This window comes from Ursus maritimus, unplaced genomic scaffold (genome assembly GCF_017311325.1).
Source record: "Ursus maritimus isolate PB19 unplaced genomic scaffold, ASM1731132v1 scaffold_4, whole genome shotgun sequence".
Taxonomy (NCBI): Eukaryota; Metazoa; Chordata; class Mammalia; order Carnivora; family Ursidae; genus Ursus; species Ursus maritimus.
Genome location: NW_024426552.1, coordinates 84,161,742 through 84,177,677, shown reverse-complemented (window position 1 = coordinate 84,177,677; position 15,936 = coordinate 84,161,742). Strand labels below are relative to the sequence as shown.

General features: G+C 40.6%; 1 protein-coding gene across 1 annotated transcript in view; it reads left to right on the top strand.

Moving 5' to 3' along the window:
- Positions 1-1,503: 1,503 nt before the first annotated feature.
- Positions 1,504-15,936, top strand: part of KCNMB2 (potassium calcium-activated channel subfamily M regulatory beta subunit 2) — a 234,030-nt gene continuing 219,597 nt past the window's right edge. The window contains exon 1 of the mRNA XM_008705315.2: positions 1,504-1,786. The gene's annotated coding sequence lies outside the window, so the exon portion shown is untranslated. The remainder of the gene's footprint in view (positions 1,787-15,936) is intronic.

Sequence of the window (15,936 nt, the reverse complement as noted above, 5' to 3'; positions counted from 1 at the left end):
GAAAAAAAAATCTTTTTTCCCCCCTATTTGAGGAACTACAAATGTGAAAAATGAAAAAAAAAAAATTTTCTCTGTCCTACAAACATAATGGGAACAGAATTCTTTACTGAAATTCAGATTACATTATTTTGTGATTTTGGTTTTGCCTCAGAGAAACAACTACAAGGATGTTCATTCAGAATGAAACACGGTTACGGTTTGTGATACAAGGAGATTTCCCGCTAAATCAGACTTTTTTTTTTTTTTTGAGAAGAAATTGTGACCAGTTAAGTAATAATTAAAATTCACATACAATCAAGGCATATTCAAACTGACAACCAGGAGTTAAAAAAAAAAAAACCAAAGGAAAAAAAAAGGTGTCTTTCTTTTAGCAGACATGTAAGCAGTTCAGATATTCAGCTCTTATATATCATCAAATAATGGAAGCCGTGATCATAGTAGTACTTCCAGATAACAAAACACCAGTAATTAAATACCGGTGATTTACAATCGCTCCCTTTGGGCTTTTGTTTTGTAGTAGTTTTTGTGTGTTCATCAGTCGCTCCCTATTCTCAATTCCATAGGCCGGCCATAGTACACTTCGGTCCGTATTCCATCTGCAACCTTCCTGAGCCCCTCTGCTGGAGCGACCACTCGGTTTCCATAGCAACTGCTACATAACTATTGCTCCTGGGATAGCACGAGGGGAGAAAGAACAGTAGGGAAAAAGGACAAAATCTGGGTAGTTGAAGCAGAGCACATTCCCTATGTCACTGTGAACTACCAAGAACTTTTTTCTGTTTCCCTATTTGGAAAGTACTTAGCAACTTTTCTGAGTAGCACTTCCAGCCCCATCTCTGACCAATGGTAAGAAATCCTTCTTCCATCTTCCATGATCATGACTGCCCAGCGTGGGTCACCCCCTCCCTTGCACCCACCCTTGGTTCTTTGCACTCTGACAGCAGTGCACACAGGATTGCTTCAAACTGCAACACAGAGCTCTGTAAGTTTGCATGAAATAAAGAACGCGCCCATTGCTCCATGCAGCCCATCTGATAGACCATTTGAGATTTTGCATGTAGGCATACCCTCAATCCTTCCTCAGTAATGACGAGGAATGGTTTCCTATGGGGATTGATTCTCTTATCTAACTCCAGAGAACTCTTATTTTTGTAACTGGGGAGAGCAGGAGTCCCTTGCTGGGAGTGAGAGAATTGTCTGGGGAACCCTGAAGTGTTTATTCCCAACTTCACTTTGCACGTACAAATACCATTTGCACACGGATTTCTTTCTCCTGTAGTTATAGAGGGTCTGGAAATCCGATCCGTAGGCTGGGTGGTGTCCGTCTCCGTCTCCTAAGGAAGTCTGAGCCCTCTCTCCCTTTTTAATATGAGAATTCGAAAGCAGTGGGAAGTGATGCTGGACCTATCACAGCATTGCTAACAGACAGCCTATTACAGTATTTAATAAAAACAGAAACAGCATGCCTGTCATAGGCTAATAAATCCTACCTCCTGCACGCTTTAAAAACAGTATGAAGCAGCTTTCACGGAGCTTCTGATAACTAATCTCAAGCATGGCTGTCTAGCGTGCCTGTCACTCCTATTGTCCTCCCAAACTCTTTCAGACATTTTGAGCGGAGAGTATTAAAGCTATGAGTTAGCAAGGGTTGTGACATTAATGGTCCAGAAAGGCTTTACGCACGCGAGGCAATGATGATTACCGGTGGCTATTTGGAGGACTGCACCGGATCGCTGTCATTAAAAATTAAGCGTGGCTTTTGAGGAAGATGTGACAACTACCGGAGGTAGGATTTGCATGTAAAACAAAGGAATCTGTTGCTGTGTCGGGCTTTTGTTTGCTGTATGCCTTGTGGGTCGTGAATCGCAGCCAGGTGCGGAGCGAGAGCAGCAAGGGGAGAGAGGGGAGTGGGGGACGGATCAGCTTAGAGCAAAACACAGTGGATAGTATTATATTTTATGGCAGAAATGCCTCGAGGACAAACTGGCTCCAGGCTGGTAGCCTGCTGAGTGTGCATTCCACGTTGCTTTTCCCTTGGAGTAGAATGCTTAGAGGTCACGGAAAAAACAGTTTGCTTCTTATCTGTGGTGCCAGCTGGGCTGTTGGTAGGGTTGAGTGAAGACTTTGGTAGGTGGGAGGCATAAAGGTCTAAGAAAAATCACGAAGAGGAAGTGGTCGTTAAGACTTGAAACCTGTTAGATAAATATTTTATTCCCACGGTCAACGTGCTTTGATAGCCAGAGTCTAATTTTTAAAGGGGGAAATTGAAAAATTACAACGGATTTCCCCGATAAAGAACTACTTCAGATTTAATTTATCATCAAAGAAAACTGGTACCTTCGTCCATTTTGCATATCGAAAGGCTGATCCACACTGTTTGTAGTAATGGTTTTGATAAAGCAGAGCAGGAGTTTTAGATTAAAAGAAGGGGCTTTCTCTCTGTTCCTGTTCCTGCTTTTAGACTATTGCCGGGCTGCAGATGGAAATAGTGATTCCTTAGAGGTTATGGACTTGACGTTGTACCTTTTTCTTTTCCTCTTTTTTTTTTTTTAATGAATACTGTAAAAGCACAATTCTCCTTGAAAGAGGAGAGGGCAGTTGGGTTCCAAAGTCGAGCAGATAATGAGTGGATTTGCAGAGGAACTTAATACTGCTTTATACTTTATTATGGGATTGGCATAGTTCGATCAGAAAAGGCAATGTCGGGAAATCATAGGTTGAGATTTTTAAAGCAAAAATGCAATGGTCAGAAACTCATTTTTCCCCAACTTGATCTATGGTGCAAGTTTCAGAATTTGTCATTGCATATGACCCTCAATGTGAAGTGGCAGAAACGTAGTGAGTGCATTTCTCGGTGCTGTTGCGTTATTTCCCCGATGGGCTTCCCCAACTCCAAAATGTACAGATGTTGCTTTAGCTTTTGAAAAACCCTAGGTTCTGATGCACTGATTTGATTGTAATGAATTATAAAGATACAAAGAATAATTGTATATTTATCAAAGAATGTAATATTCTTCTAAAACTTTGGTATCAATGCAGTATTAACTAGGAAAAAGTGAGAGACAGTTATGGTATGCTTGTTTTCAGCTAAGTATCGGAGGTAAGGCTCAGTAGGGCTTTTTCTTTTGTCTAACGCAGTTGTGTTTGTACATTTGTGAGCTTCTGTGTATATACTGCCATTCACAAAGTTGACATCATTGCCCTGTAGGGTATGGCATCTATGCTTAAAGTTGTATGCCTATTTTTCCTGATAGTGTGATGAATATTATTGAACCAGTCCAACTCTCTTGTCTAGTTATGTGACCAAGAGTATGTGTCCATGAAACGACTGTGTAAAATTTCTGGTGCAATTGATGACTGTGACACAGTTTTCTGCCTCTATGTGGCCAGTGGAATGTGTGACCTTGACCTTGTAAAGTCCCATCCTCTAGCCAATTGTGCTCACCAGTCGAGAGCCCATACGTAACAAGAGAGCTTACGATACACAAACAGAAATACACACACACACACACACACACACACAGTTCACATACTATCACAAGTTTACAGCTGAATATTATTTCTATTGCTTTCATTAATTATATTTATTTGAAAGATTTTCACTGACTCTCATCTTGCCAATGTCTTCTGAATCTAATCTCATCAAACATTTATTTTAGAAGGAGTCTGTGCCGTAAAAGTTGTCAATAGGAGAAATTTTGCTGTCACCATGCTCGTAACACTTTACTGATAAACTAAAATGACTTTTCACAATTTTCACAGATTTATGGAAAAAGTTCCTATATCAAATCTTCAAGGTATATGTGTCTAGACTGGACCCCACAACATGAAAAATATAGGGGAGATATGGAATTTATTTTCTTTGTAAGATGTGGGGAAAGCCAAACTAAGTAATTTAGTCAAAACAACCTACTTTGTATCACAAATTAATTTCATTACTTCTTTATATTGGTAGATATCAACCAAAGCATTTACACATATTTTTCCCTTTCAGTTTGTGCTGTAATCTAGTAATGAAAAACCAGTAATTCTCCAGCTATCCAGAAAACAAGTCCAAAATCCACCCTGACATAAAAAATAAGCAAAGCTTTAGTCAGCCTTGTTTTCTCAGTCCCCACAGGTAACACAGCCAACGTATCAGTCACCAAGACATAATTCACCAAGTCCACAATCACCCTTATTCTCTGTCTCTCTCATATACACACACATACTCATCATTCTACTTTATTGGTTGATATTGGACCAGACATTTCTCAAGCTAACACAATCTTTTCTTCAATCAGCTTTCTCCTCTTACCAAAAGATGATTACAAATGAATCTTCCAAAAATAGTCTTGCTATTGTATCAGATTAAAAAGACAGACTATAATAATGTATATATAATATAATCCTAATTTTTATACATATGTATGTAGGAAAAAACTAGAAAAATGTACACCGAAATGTTAGAAATTCTCTTAGTATATATTACTGGTGCATTTTATTCTCTTTATTTATTTATAGCTACTAAATTTTTTTTAAAAAGCAGGTATTATATTAATAGTCACAAGGAGACTTACACAGTTTCACCTCCTTTTGCAACCATGTGGCCATCTTTTCCCCATTAACGTACTTCATATCATCCACTTTATCTTCACCCCAAATTCTGAAGTCATTTGTTGGTCGGGGCATGACTATGAAGAGGTGCTATTCTCCTACCAGAGTCCTTTTCTCCTTGGGTTTCTTGGTTGGCACATCACAAAAAACTCAGCATCATCCTCTCTAGTAGACCAATGCCTCCTACTTCTTAAACCAGGTTTACCAGAAAAGGAGCGTGTGTGCGCGCGTACCCTGTTACATGCTTCCTATTCCGAGTCCCAGCTTTTTCTCCATACCATACCAAATTATCCCCCAACTTACTATATGTTGAGTTTTTATTGTCTGTGTCTCTCCTGCTAGAATGTAAATTCTATGAGAACAGCGATTTTGTTGTGTTCCCAGAAGCATCTATAGCACCTATTGTCGAATGAATAAACGGATGAATATAGAAACTGAATATTTGTCCGCATCGAAATCCGTCAGTAGCATTAGGCTCCAAGCACAAGTTTATCAACTTGAGGGTCAAAGCCGTGTCAAAATGCCCTGTTGCTTTTTCCAAAGAGAAAGATACTGGACACCTTGAGGAAAGTCAAGGAGATTTATCAAGATGATTTTCTTTCTCCTCTCCACACAGGAGGGAAAAAAATATCACATCACTGATTTCAATCTATGTCAAAGCAAATAAAAATTCAATTTGCCTGAATTTGATCTTATCCTAAGATGACTTCTTTTTCAAAAAGACATCTTCACAGATCTGTACAAATAACTACGGACATACACATGTTCTATGTTTTCTCTGCTAGTGATGAGAGAAAGGATGGCAAACCCAGGTTGGGAGATACAATTGGGCTCAATACCCCTTTCTAAGCATACAAACCCCAGTACTTTATTTGGCCATAAGACTCAACTAACAGTAACTAATAATGGTACTAGTCATTTACATTCCATTTATTGCTCTCTAAATCAGCATGGTTAGTCTCATGGTCTTGTGAATAGTGACCTGTCCAGCATTCATAAAATACAGGTCTTCAAATAATTAAAGTATAATCAAATAGTCTTATTGTCCAAATTGGGTACAAATAATAAAGCCCAATATTTCTCGAAGGTTTATAGTCTAGAGAGGTAGTGTGATGGGAAAAGGACCCAGCGTCTAAGACAAGCACAAGGCTGTAGGAAGAGATAGGCTTGATCTGAGTCTCACCTTCTCTACTTCATAGTTATGTGACTGGGGACATTTTTAAAAATCTTACAGAGCCTCAGTTACCGCACTGGTGCCTCTTCGGGTTAGAGATGAAATGTGACCATGTGAATCAGTGCCTCGTTAGAGTACTTGGCACAGAGAAGAGGCTTAAAAAGGAAGTGTTCTCATTGTTGTTGTCATCTTACCGTCACAGTATGCTCAAATAGCAGCTACTAAACTTTCCATTCAACAGCTAGAAAAACTAAGGTGCGAAAGTTACTCAAACTGCTCAAGGTCAAAGAACTCCTAAGCTACCGGATTTATTCTCCCTTCAGCTAGAGAGACTCCTCACAAATAGAATGACAGATTAACCTTCTTTAATGTATTTACTGGCTAAAGGCTGCCAGTGATAGGGGGATGTTTTAAAAGGCAGAATCTGAAAGAAAAGGTTTTTCTTTCCTCCGTGAACAATGTGGGTGCTTCATGTATCCTTTCCCCCAAAAAAGGATATTTAAACTGCCGTGAAACAAGTTAAACAAACACTAATTGACTAATTAAGAAAACCTCAGTCTTTAGACATCACCATAAGGGAGTGTTGGAACCCCAGCTTCACAACCCGCAAGACTTGGGTTTGAATCCCACTTCCGCCCGTTGCCAGTTGTCAAAATCTCCCTAAGCCTCCTTTGCTCCAGCAGAAACATAGGTAGAAATAGCACATCGTTTGTGGGGTTGTGAGGATTAAATGGGGTAGTCTGTGCATAGCACCATGCGTGTGCATAACACATAGTACCTATTTTCCCTCTTTTACTATCTCAGATGAAACTTGTAAACATTGTGTGTGTGTGTGTGTGTGTGTGTGTGTGGCACTGAGGGATTTGGTTTCAAGTATGTCCTTGAGGTCGTATTTCTTGGCATTACGTGCTGCCAAAGTCACCCCGTAGGTACCATTTAAGAATCACTTAAGCATTAAGGTATCACATAAAATCTCAAGGTGTTTGAGCACCTGGCCAGCACCAGAAACAGAATTTCTGGAAATGTTTCACATTTGCTCATTTCTGATTAGACCCAAAATGCAAGAAGCAATTCTGGAAAAATCAAGAAAATACAGGCTTTTCTGAGATACCAAACCCAATTTTACAGATTCATGTTCAAAGACCTTTATCTGGGGTGCCTGGGTGGCTCAGCCAGTTAAGTGTCAGTTAAGTGTCTTCAGCTCGGGTCCTGAACCCAGGCTACTGGGATGGAGCCCCGCATCAGGCTCCTTGCTCAATGGGGAGTCGGCTTTTCCCTCTGCCTGCCGCTCCCCCTTCTTTTGTGTGCGCACTCTCTCTGTCAAATAAATAAAATCTTAAAAAAAAAAAAAAAAAGAAAAGAATTTTATCTGAGTGCCGCCTACCCTCGGCTTTGTCAGGCTGTGTTTTCAGCACCTTCGTCTCCACTCGAAATGTGACTACCTGGCCTTTATGATTGCTAAACTGATCCAATGAACACATCAGGTAACGGGACTTCAGTGCGGGACATGCATGAAATTGGCAATTAGCATCATCAATTATTCTAGATTTAACACTACCAATTTCTTAATGCAAAGGAATTCAATTTCCTTTCATTGCTTAATAAAAATTAGCACCTCCAATTAAACTATTGAAAGACATTCTCAAATACGAATCTACTAGATAAGCTAAATTTTTCTTTAATCAGTTCTGAACCTCACCTGACACCCAACAACTTCTCCAATTTCAGATTCTTGAAGGTCGGTTTGTATCGCTAACGATCACATTTGTGCATTTGTGTTTCCTTTAATATCGTGTCATTTCTCAGTTTCACCTCTTTACGTGCAACTGGTCCCAATAGTGCTGCCTCTCTCCAACATGGTGGATATGCCATTGTCATTAAAATGTCACAGATTTTCAAGGTTTGATTTTTTGTTTTAAATCTTCACAGAATATTGCTCCCTTTTGCTCTGAGAATACTCTGTGCAGGGTTCTGCCATGGCCCTTAGCACACTGCGCTGGGATCTTTGATTCACTAACCTGCTGCCCTCCTCCCCAGTTAAATTGTAAGTCCCGGGAGGTTAAGGACTGGGTCATGATCGTCTCAGTATTTCCAGGGCCTGGTAGAGTTCTTGGCAAATAGTTAATGCTCTATAAGTAATTCAGGAGGGAGGGAGGGAGGGAAGGAAGGAAGGAAGGCCGGTCTATACTAGATTCCTTAGTGTCCAGTTTGACCTAAGGAGTGTAAATGACCAAGGGGATAGATAAATCATGTACCTTAGAAAAAAGTGCTGCATGAAACTATTTTCTAATAAGATAGCCCTGGACCTGCCCTGTGCTTACTAACTTCTCATTCACCTGTCCTCTCATCTCTTCTCCCCCTATTCTCCGGCTTATATCGGCTGCTTCTATGACTGTTTCCCCATCCCTTCTCTGCTCTTCTGTCTGCCCACAGCAGCTATCCTGGCTTTCTAAAGAGTATGGTGGAGCTTTTCATTTGAAGCCAACTTCAAGTCTGACAGCCTCAGACAGCAAACACCTAAGCCCCCTCCTCATCAAAGCCAGGGTGACAGATGAGCCTGGGTGAGAATTTCAGCTCAGGGGAGGGGAAAAATAAATCAGCTGTCAAAATGTCAAGCCTGCTGACTTCCGAGGAAAGAGAGAGAAGATGCTTATACCACCAGACGGCAGGGCTTTGGTTTACATTTGCCAGCATTTGTACTAAATAGGGAAAATGTCAGATGAATCCCACGTGCAGGTTCCTTGTCACTTTGGTGTTTTCCTGAGTGTGAAATTAAAACTCTAGAATATTCTGGACATGGAAGCTCGTTTTCAGTTTTCACCAAACCCACTCAATGTGTAAATAAGAATAGTTAGGCAAGTAGTAAAACATGTAACTAATTTTTAAAGTGTAATCTTTGGCCCAGGTAACTAGGTTGCAAACTCCTTGATAGCAGACACGACATTTTTATAATTCTTAGGTGAACAGAACAAATTAAATATATATGATTTTTTTAAGAATAACTTTTTGATTGATATACACTCTTCTCTTCACCCTATTCCCCGAGGTAGAGCCATAGTACAGAAATCAGGTAAACGTCTTATCATTACTTACCAGGCTGCTTGACTGGAGATGGAGGGTTCTAGAAACCACACAAAACTTAATTGCACTGAATCCCCTTTGTGCACTATGGTGCAGACAGGGCTCTTAGGGAAGAGGAAGGAAAAGGGGGTTTTGTGAGTTCTGAGGTTGCCTGTTTATCCATGGAATTATGTTACTCACACATCTCTGTCATTGGAAATAATTCATAAAACCAATCCACGTAGGCTTCTACCAAAGGAAGATTCAACTTGGAACTTTGTCGAAATAAAGCCCTTACGACACTACACATGTCTGGGGAATTCCATTGTGCTTGGTGACATAGTTCAGGACTTTATAGATAATGAGTTTGGTTAGACTTTTAAGTCTTTTAATTATTAAATTTTTCACTGGAAAGCTAGTAAAGGTCAAACATCTGACTCCATAACTTATCTACAAAAGTAAAGTATCTTTCCAAGTGAAACTCTTAGGAAGTTAAAAAAAAAAAAAGGGGGGCAATTCAAACGCAAGTCTACAATCTTTGTTGCTTCTCATAGAGGCAGAGGATCATTCGGGCTGTGCTGCATACAGCACTTTATGAGGTAGAGAGAGAAGCCCTTGGTAAATCTTTTTTTTTTTTTTAAGATTTTATTTATTTATTTGAGAGAGAGAGCATGAGCAGGGGGAGGGGCAGAGGGGGAGGGAGAGAGAGAATCCTTGAGCAGAACAGACTCCCTGCTGAGGGAGGAGCCCAAGGACAGCAGTGGGGGGGCAGGTGTGGATAGGGGTCCATCCCAGGACCTCAAGATCATGACCTGAGCGGAAGACAGATGATTAACCGACTACTGACTGAGCCATCCAGGACCCCTCACTTGGTAAAGCTTGCCCATGAGATAATTCTTGAATGTCTTGAATTTAGTTTCTCGTACAATCGTTTGAGAATTTCTGACCATGTGAAGGATTTGTAGCTCCATCAAAGTGAACTGGAATTTCCTCTGAAATTCCAGTGGAATTTGCCACTGATGGTCCTTGGATTTTATTTAATTTCCTGGTATATTCCAAATGAAGAAATTAAGGCAGGGGGGAAACAACCTGACATCTGGAAGAAAACAATACCTAACTTTAGAGGCAAAACTCTAACAGGATTGATCCGGTTTCTCCCTCTCTGTGGGAGTAACCAATGCCTGCTTTAACCTCACTTCCTAGCAGTTTGATTTGATCCTGCGTGGTGCTGGGCAACAGCCATGTGGGGCTTCTGTGTAGACAGCTCAAGGCAACTGTTTGCTTTAAAAACATAAAAATAGAACAGTACAGGACTCAATTCTCTGTTGGAATGAATAAAAAAAAAAAGTTGAGAGAGAGGAAGTGCATATCTAAAGGAGAAGGAAGGCCTAGATAATATGTTACCAAATTTGAGAAAATCTCTTCGGGTGTATAAAAGATAACGATAACCATGGTACAAAGAAAACTGGCCAAAGAATGTCTATTACAGGGGCGTCTGGGTGGCTCAGTGAGTTAAGTATCTGCCCTCAGCTCAGGTCATGATCCCAGGGTCCTGGTCTGAACCCCACATTCGGCTCCCTGCTCAGCAGGGAGTCTGCTTCTCCCTCTCCCTCTGCCTGCTGCTCCCCCTGCTTGTGCTCGCTATCAAATAAATAAAGTCTTTAAAAAAAAATGTCTATTACAACCTGCTTCTCAATCTTCTGGGCCTATTTCCCTCCTGACAAGTAGATCTAGTGTCTGCTGAAATGCAACTGTGAAAAAATGGTATAAAAAATAGGAGATATGCTCTGATTTATATGCCTATATGAAACGTTGCCTTGTGTGTAATTTTGATTTCATATGGTGTTTAGTCTGTTTACCGGAAGAAGATTCTTACCCTAGACTGATGTGCTCAGGTGTCCACATTAAAAAAAACTATATCTAGGGGGCGCCTGGGTGGCACAGCGGTTAAGCATCTGCCTTAGGCTCCGCGTGATCCCGGTGTTATGGGATCGAGCCCCACATCAGGCTCTTCTGCTGTGAGCCTGCTTTTTCCTCTCCCACTCCCCCTGCTTGTGTTCCCTCTCTTGCTGGCTGTCTCTATCTCTGTCGAATAAATAAATAAAATCTTAAAAAAAAATCTATATCTACTCTCCATTCTGCTAGCCTTTAATTGATCAGTCCTCATTTCATGTCAGCATTCATTCAACTATGCATTCATTTATTCAACGAATATTTACTGAGTATCCGCTGTGGACTAGGCACTATGATGTGTATTGGGGTTACAATGTTGAGCCAGCTCACAAATGACCCCATCCCTAACCATGGACGTTCTAGTGCTGGATGAGAAAGATATTTTTCTAATAGTCACACCAATAATTGTAAAATTTCAAATGTAATAAGTACTAAGAGATTATTTAATTAGAGACATTAGTGTACTCAAAAATGTCAGGAAAAGCTTCTCTGAAGAAGAAAGGACTGAGATGCTAAACGAAGAAGCATGAAAGTGAGAAAAAAAAAGAAAAAGTGTGAAAGCAGCAGGCATTAGAGGAAAAGCTTTCTAGGCAGAGAAAATGCATGTGCAAGGCTGAAGCATGGCACCCTCACTTATTCAATGTTTATCAAGTGTCACACCTGTGTGTGGGAAAGGCTGGGAGGGGTAGGGACTTCCTACTCCTACGGAGCTTGCACTCCAGTGAAAGGCAATCCATTTTTTTTAATTAATGAATGAGATAAAAAAGAAGCCTGTTACAGAGAGTAAATGGGGACTGTGCTCTGAGGAAGGGCCAGTGTGGCTAGAGAGCAGGGATCAAGCAGCATGTGGTAAAGATGAGGCTGAAGAGACAAAAAAGCATCTGGCTAGGTAAGCCCTATAGGTCCTGTGAAGAAGTTTGCTTGTTATGCAAAGAGCAGTGGAAAGTCATCCAAGGTATTAAGCAGGAGGCAGAGAAGATACTTGTGCTTTGCAAAGGTGTCTCTGTCATTGATCTGCCGCAATGTGGTGATCAAGACAGAGGTGAGCAAATGGGTACAGAAAAGTCAATGGAGAGGCTATTGTAATCATCCAGATGGGGGTGGCTTAGACCAGGTAGCAGTGAAATGGCAGACAAGTGGCTAGAGGAGCCATGTTCAACAAGTCATATCAGAGAGTTGGTAATTGGCTAATTTCTGAGAGGATGGGCGTAAAGAAGAAAGAGGTGTCGAGGACAATTTTAGACTTCTGGCTTGAGTATCTGGATAGATGGTGAGATTATGAGCCCTGGAACATGACTAGAGCTCTCTTTGATCAAAAACATCTTGCAATTGTAGTCTATATTTACCACCTCCACTTCCTTGCTCCCCATTCATTTTTTTTAAAGCACTGGTATATGAATTCTGACAACAGTGGTTTCCTGTGATTGCAGGAAAAGTCACCCAATTTGGCTTTTTCACAGCCCTCATGACCCTCAATTATATATATATATATGGTACATATTATATACAGTATACACACACACACACATACATATATATATGGTACGCACATACACACACACAGAATGATTGATTTTTTCTTGAAATCCTCTCTTTTCCTTGATTATAATTATGTTTCATTTCCCAGGTCCCCTCCTACTTTACAGCTCTTTCTTATCTTTCTTCTTTGCTGGATCCTCTTTTTCCTTCCCTTATTTTTTGTTATACTTTTCAGTAATTGAAAATACTGTCTCAGGGCACCTGGGTGGCTCAGTCAGTTAAGCGGCTGCCTTCAGGTCAGGTCAGGATACCAGGATCCTGGAATGGAGCCCTGCATCAGGCTCCCTGCTCAGCGTGGAGTCTGCTCTTCCCTCTCCCTCTGCCTCTCCCCCTGCTCATGCTCTCGCTCTCTCAAATAAATAAATAAAATCTTTAAAAAAGCAAGTGAGACTTGGAAGAAAGAAAGAAAAAGAAAAAGAAAATACTGTCACTACTTTCATCCCAAACCATCTCTCCAGCTGTGACCTTGCTCCCCAACCCAAGTCCCACATTGCCTGCCACCTGGTAGACTTTATGGCTGCTGTCTACACTTCCAAACTCACTTGGCAGAACTGAACTCATGGTAAGACCTAATAAATCTACTCTGCCGGGGCACCCAGGTGGCATAGTCATTAAGCATCTGCCTTCAGCTCAGGGCGTGATGGGGATCGAGCCCCACATCAGGCTCCCTGCTCTGCTACAAGCCTGCTTCTTCCTCTCCCCCTCCCCGTGCTTGTGTTCCCTCTCTTGCTATCTCTCTCTCTGTCAAATAAATAAAACCTTTAAAAAAAAAAACTACTTTGCCTCAGGTTTCCATTCATTGTGCTACTGATGGCCCAACTTCTTTGAATCCTTCCCCAACTATAGACCCAATTGGCCTGAGTCCTATTGAGTCTTCCTTCAAAAATCTTATGTGTCTGTATCTTTATTCCTCCCTATGCAAATAAAGCCCCTTTGTTCTCACACCTTGGTTATTATGATAGTTTGCTCACGAACCTCCTTGCCTCTAGTCTGATTTTTTTTTTCAAAGTGCTATCCTTAAATCTCTGGCATAAGAATTACCTGGGGGAGCTTTTTAAAAATATCAATTCATGTGGCCTGTATTCAATCAGAATCTTTTTGGGTAAAGCCTACAACTTTAATAAACAGCCTACACAGATCTATCATGTATGAATTTCGAAGAAAAAATAAAAAAACTGTTCTAATCTCTACCCACCCTGTTTTCTCCCCCTAGCCTTTCTTAATGAGTAGCTCCAAGGCATGACCTTGATCATGGAACCTCTGCCATCACAGCTCTTCAGTGACTCTTGCTTAGCCGAGCAAATCAAGTCTCACCCAACAGCACAGGTCATCACAGTCCTCCAAGTTTTGATGTCCAGATACATTTCCAACCTAATCTTTACCTCGCCTTTCTTACCCTCTAATACAACTGAACTGTACCACTTGCCACCCCTCAAACATACCTGTCACAACATCCTCATGCCTCTGTCCCTTGGCCCAATGCACTTTAAACACCCAGGAAATGTCTCCCCCCACCCCACTCTCCATTTCCACCTGTCAAACTTGTACCAACTCTCCAATGTCCCCTTCTGGATAGAACCTTCTCTCAACCCTTTCTATTTTCCCTCTCCCTTTCCATTCATTGTCCCCCAAGCTAGAAGGGACCTCTCTAGGATTTGAGCTCTTTCAGCAGGGTTTACATTTTGCTACATACTTATTACATAGTTAAACACATACATCCTTTTGCTTTTTTTTTTTTTAATTCTACTTACAAATTTCATGAAGAGACACATTTATAAGAAGATACCTTTATGGAACAGAAAGAAAGTTGACCTGGGTTCAAAATTCATCTAGTGCATGCCCTTGGGAAAACCATTTAACTTCTCTGAGCTTCGTCTCTGTTAAGTGGGATAGTTCACTTACATTATAGGATTTGGGTCAGTATAAGCTGAGGTGTCTTGTAAAAAGCTGAACCCTATGAAATTGCTCATATTCAATTATTTTCACTTACAAAAATCGAAGTTTCATTATATCTAGCAGTCCTCCTATATCTTAGTACATTTTCCTTTAAAATACCATTGTGTCCCACGCTGTGCTTTGCATCGACTTCATACATCAGCCCCTCCGCCCAATATATATGTGTATATTTATATAATATTATGTACATATTATATATATTCATTATATATTCATTATATTCATATAATGATAACCTTAGAAAAGAGACCAAGAGAACGCTACACCAACACCAAGTAGGCAAACTCTTAATCTACCACCATGCTCACGCTTGCCTGTTCCTTTTTCAAAGCAGGTGAACAAACAGGAATTTTAACAATGAGCTAAAGCAAGCTCTTTTCTAATAAGAAAAATGTAACAACACTCATTGTCTCTTGTTTATGGGCCTTCTGGGCATCACACAAACTTGCTCAAATTCCTCTCCTGAGCATTACCTTACCTAGAGTTTACCTAACTCACATTACACCTCCCCTGGCTGGGATCTTTTGTCATCAATCAGAACAGCAATGAGACCTTCCAATGCAACTTCTAAACAAAGTGTGCACATCGGGGCGCTTCAGCTATGTTTCTCTACCCCTGAGAGAGTATTGAGAACCCTATTGACCGATTCACTCTAAGGGAACTCTGAGCTTAAGAAAGTCAGTGTTACATTGGTTATAAATGATCAGGAAGGAACTGATGCTTTCATGTTCCTGCTTAGTGTTCACTCTTCAGATTTATCAGTCCAAGGAAAGATTCTTTGTCTAATGAATCTAAAGATTCTTTGTTAAAAAATAATTTGTCCCCAAAAGACGTTATGCTAAAGGATGTCCTCAAAGAGATTATAGATTATATATCACATTCCAGGGGTTAGGAGTGAGACAGATGCCATAAGAAAAGTACACAGCGCTTTGGGTATTTTCATAGAGAAAGATTACAAATCGAAGCTAAAAAAGGATAAAGTACCAAGAAGAAGCATCAGCATTAACAGGGTTCCAATCTACCTCTCTGTTTTTTTTTTTCTTTTTGACACTTATGTGGGTGTTCTGTGATATCGGAAAATTACCATCTCTGTGCCTCAGTTTCCTCCTAAATAAAATGGGCAGGTGGCTAGTACAGTACAGCAGGAAGTAGCCCTTCAAGACTGTTGTCTGTTGTTAGGATTAAGGTAGGATCGGGTACTCATGTCAAACGTTACAGACAGTTCGGATGGGAAGGGCTTTAGATTTATGATTTGGCTTTTACTAATTCATTGGCGAAATGAGAGGTCACTTTCCAAAACAAGGTTAAGCATCAAAATTAGGTTCACTATCATTAAAAGACTGAGCAGATGGTGAGGAAGCAGGCCGTTCGTTAAAAGAATTTTTCCTCAAAAAGCAAAACAAGAGTGAGGGCAGTTGATAAAGAGCCAGTAAGGATGCAGGAGTGGTCTAGATACCCTTTCTTTTGAGAGGAAGGCCATGAGGGCCTCTTGATAGCTGGTGAACTTGCGTCTTACCTCATTTTGAACATTACACATGGAATTCACATGGAATTAATCTGAGTCCCACAACTCAGTATAGGAGGCATCATCACAAAATGGAGGTTTTTAAGATAGGAAAACTGAAGCTCAAAGACAGAACTAAGAATCCTGACCCTAG